The sequence below is a fragment of the Palaemon carinicauda genome, chromosome 24, assembly GCF_036898095.1.
Source record: "Palaemon carinicauda isolate YSFRI2023 chromosome 24, ASM3689809v2, whole genome shotgun sequence".
Taxonomy (NCBI): Eukaryota; Metazoa; Arthropoda; class Malacostraca; order Decapoda; family Palaemonidae; genus Palaemon; species Palaemon carinicauda.
The window spans coordinates 105,573,166-105,578,180 of record NC_090748.1 but is presented as its reverse complement, the minus strand read 5'-3'; positions in this window follow the sequence as shown (position 1 = coordinate 105,578,180).

Below are 5,015 nucleotides of genomic sequence, written 5' to 3'. Positions count from 1 at the left end.
ACTATGGAATTTTTTGATTCGTTCTATTTACATTCTTTCTATATGTCCAATTTAGAAATCTTCCTATATACAGTTACAAAGACGCCATCTGGATCTTTATGCCTTTATGAGCTATCCAAGGACTCTGACGGAAAGAAGCGACCAGTAGAAATTATACATACAATACATAATTATATAATATATATATATATATACATATATACTTACAATATATATTATATATATATATACACATAAACTATATAATATATACTTATATATATATACATATATATATATATAATACTATATATATACTATATATATATATATATATACACACACATAAATATATACTATATATATATTTATACACACACACACACATATATATATATATATATATATATTGATAAAGATAAAAAGAAAAAACTCATTAATTTACTGATATCTTTCATCAAGTTGATTTTGATTTTGTTTTTAATTTAACCTACCCAATTTTAAGTGCTTCAATAATTTCTATCTAGACTTTGATTTTTCAATCCAAACTCGAATCACAAAAGGAACATAAATTCAAATATTTCAAAATATATTTATGTGTTAATAATTAATAAACACACACCTAAGAATTATTCTTGAATCCCGTGAATTAATCAATGTTTTGAAATTAGAAGGGTGAATTATGTATATATATTTAGAATTTGACGTTTTTCACGGTATTAAGAGGAAATAAGCTGATTGGTGAAAAGTTATATTGCCTGAGTTCTATAGGTCAATAGCAGGCTTATAATGAAGCAGGGAATTTTATTTGGCGAATAAAAACTAGACGTACTTTTATTGTAGAAGTTTTCTGAGTATCATACTGCATGAATGCAAGATTATTATAGACATAGAACCCATTCATGGTCTTCACTCTATAATCAATAGACAATTTTAGGACTTTGCTCACTAACGGCGCTTTCCACCGCACATTCTGATTCAGTTATTGTTTATGGAATTTGCACAGCAGGGTTTTGGACTCACTGTCGTTAATTCAGTTTCTGTTCACGGAATTGTCTATTCAATTGTTTTATTCTATAAACAATAACTAAATTTGTGGCAACGCGTCTCAAACTGCACCATGAAAAACCGCCGTTTGTAAACACGAAAGGATTTTTCTCGTGCGGGAATATTTCTGATTGTATTGATGTCAAAAGGCATGTCTTCCCGATGAGTGGTTATTTCCCGTTGGGTGGGGGGCGGGGAGTGATAGTTCATTGTTTTAGATGAAATTAAAACGCTTCTGAAATGTGATTTATAGCCCGATCTTTGCTCAGACAGTATCTGTAACGTTTAAAAAGCTTCCAAAGACCTAAAATACCATCATATCTTCTTAACTGTCAACCGTCTGGCATCGTGTAGTGTTAGCAGCGCACGCAGTTAGTAAATCGCTGCCGCTCGGAAATTTTTCCGAGCGGCCAGCATGTCCAGGACCTCATTGATCTTCATTTATTTCTAATCCGAGCGGACAAAACCGAGCGGCATCAACTTAAATCTATATCTTCATTGTGAACAGATATCAGCGGGAGTGTTATTGCATTGTTTTAAATAAAGTCTTCTTAGCTATCAACCATCTGGCACCTCGCGTTATTAGCAGCACACACGGTTAGCAAATCTCTGCCGCTCGGAAATTCTTACGAGCGTCCAGCGTGTAAAGGATCTCTTTGATCTTCATTGATTTCTAAAACTAAGCACATCAACTTGAATCTTCATCTTTATTGTGAACAGATATCAGATACTAAGGTCACTTTTCTTATCTGAAGAAGAGCTGTTCTCAAATGTGACTACTTTCAACAATAGGAGACATACCCACCTCGGTATTTGGGAGAGGAATTGACCCCGTTAAGCAGGGATTAATTCATTACTAGTGCCTACTAAAATCAAGAAATACTAAGATAAATAAATCGTTAGCATACGTACATGTATTTTTGTATGAATGTACAGTATGTATGCATGTATGTATATATATATATATATATATGCATGTATGTATGTATTAGGTGCATATTTATATATATTTATTTATATATATATATCTATATATATGTGTGTGTGTGTGTGTGTGTGTATGTGTGTGTATATATAAATTTATATATATGTACATATATGTATGTATGTATGTATGTATGTATATAATGGATTGTGTTTTTATCAGTCTATATGTAAGACCTTGACATGATTCCCCTCTCTCTCTCTCTCTCTCCTCTCTCTCTCTCTCTCTCTCTCTTTTATTTTACCAAAAATATCTCTATGACAATTTTTAACTTTTGCATGCGGCAAATTGAGATATAAAAAATGTTTGCGTTTGTTATTTCAACTTCCGCTGAACGTTATTACTTTCCGATTGTTTTTGGAATTGTTACCATTTTTTTTAAACATTTCATGAAAATTTTCATTTCTTTTGTAAGTATTAAAAAACTTCTTATTTATGGTAATATGTTCAGTAAATTGAAGTGAATTGCTTTTAGTAGTGAGCACATGAGATATAAGTCCTTGGGAGAGAGAGAGAGAGAGAGAGAGAGAGAGAGAGAGAGTCAAAAACTACTTATTTCTGGTGATATGTTTATTCAATTGAAGTTAATTGCTTTCAGCAGTGAGCATATGAGATGTAAGTCCTTAGTAAAATGAGAGAGAGAGAGAGAGAGAGAGAGAGAGAGGAGAGAGAGAGAGAGAGAGAATAAAAAACTACTTAGTTCTGGTGATATGTTTATTCAATTGAAGTTAATTGTTTTCAGCAGTGAGCATATGATATGTAAGCCCTTGATAGACAGAGAGAGAGAGAGAGAGAGAGAGAGAGAGAGAGGGGAGAGAGAGAGAGAGAGAGAGAAAGAGCATTTTATTTTAAATATGCACTGCATCAGTCTCTAACACAAACTTTTGATTTATAATATAAAAAAAGAATTTTCTGTTATTCAATGTATTTGCCAATTATGTGGTTTTCTGGATTTACACCAGTCAACAACTTCAGGTCTATGAACAACTATAATCCTCTTTGTTGATATCCATAATGGCGCAACAACTCGTTTATTGCGTAATTGCAGTTATACCGTGTTTTGTTCAATGACAGGAAAGATAATTGAGAGAGAGAGAGAGAGAGAGAGAGAGAGAGAGAGAGAGAGAGAGAGAGAGATGAATTCTATAGCTTTCCATAAATCCTATTTCTATTTCCACTTCCCATTGTTTTCACATCCACGAAGTAAGAGAGACCAAACCGGCCTTGCTTTGTGTATGTCGTTCAATTACGAAAGCGAGAATTATCGTTATATTTTTATCAACTCAACGTCAGAACTCTAACGAAGGGTTTAATAGCCCATAACTTCAGGGTGAATTGGAGAAGGAAAATTTATTCTATAATTTTTCAGTCAGATATTGCAATGTGGTATTGCAAGCAATATTGATATAAAAATAAAATACTTATTAATATGGTATCGTTTAGAGAATCCTTATTGATCAGTCCATAACTTACGAGTATATTGAATATAATCTTTAAAGTATATTATATACAGCATGTATGTATATTTGAATGGATATGTTATGGTGTGTGTGAAGGAAAAGTTACTAACTATCTATGTTTGAGTGTATGTGTAATGGAGTGTATGAAGGAAATGTTAATAACTATATGTATGGGAGTACATGTATTGGTGTATGTGAACAAAAGGTTAATAACTATATTACCAGAGTTATCAAAGTAAGCATTACTTGTATAAGAGACTCACGGGTATTTATTTCAATAAGTAGTTAGTAATGAAAAGAATTAATGATGAATTTGCTTGTTGTAAAATTAAAGATATTATAATATAGTTAAGGTCGAACGTAATAATAAGACCATTAGAAAACATGAAATTGGAAACTGTTATTTATTTTGATTGGAAATGCATTAAAGAAACGTTAATTTTACATAAATTCTGACCATCCTTTACATTCAGATCTTCTCGGACAATTCTATCCTTTTCGTAATACTAGGCGTGCTGTTAATTCTAATAATCAGGCCTTCTCCATCATAAGGCTCAATACTACATAGTATTCTAGAAGTTTTATTCCAGCTGTGATTAAGTTGTGGAATGATCTTCCTAATAAGGTAGTTGAATCACTAGAACTTCAAAAGTTCAAACTTGCAGATGTATTTATGTTGGACAGGCTGCATAAGTCTTTTTTATAGTTTATATATGAAATATCTGTTTTAATGTTGTTAATGTTTTAAAAATATTTTATTTTATTTCTCATTACTTCTTATATCGTTTATTTGTTTCCTTATTTCCTTTCCGCACTGGGCTATTTTTCTCTATTGGGGGCACTTGTGGTTATAGCATCTTTCTTTTCCAACTAGAGTTGTATCTTAGCCAGTTGTAGTAATAATAATAATAATAATAATAATAATAATACGAAATTTTCTACTTTAAAACTTATGTAGGATTTCGGCTACTCAGCCTCTCTCCCGAATGCCATAAACATTTTCATATAAAATCGAATAAAAACAGCAATAAATACTCATCGGTTGCTAATATCCTAAAGACTCAAAGAAAGTGATGAAAGGAGAGAGAAAGGTTTTCATTAAATACGAAAAAGAGACAATAACGAATAAGTTAAACGGAAATAAGTAATAAGGATTGAATATCTTTCAATTCATTGTGATGTGCCATTGTACTATTGTTCAATTGACCGAAGTACCTTTTGTAAGAGAAGCTAACTCTCTCTCTTCTCCTCATCTCTCTCTCTCTCTCTCTCTCTCTCTCTCTCTCATCGATATCCTTCAATTCATTGTGATGTGCCATTGTACTATTGTTCAATTGACCAAGGTACCTTTTGTAAGAGAAGCTAACACTCTCTCTCTCTCTCTCTCTCTCTCTCTCTCTCTCTCTCTCTCTCTCTCGATATCCTTCAATTCACTGTGATGTGCCATTGAACTATTGTTCAATTGACTGAGGGTACCTTTTGTAAGAGAAGCTAACTCTCTCTCTCTCTCTCTCTCTCTCTCTCTCTCTCTCTCTCTCGATATC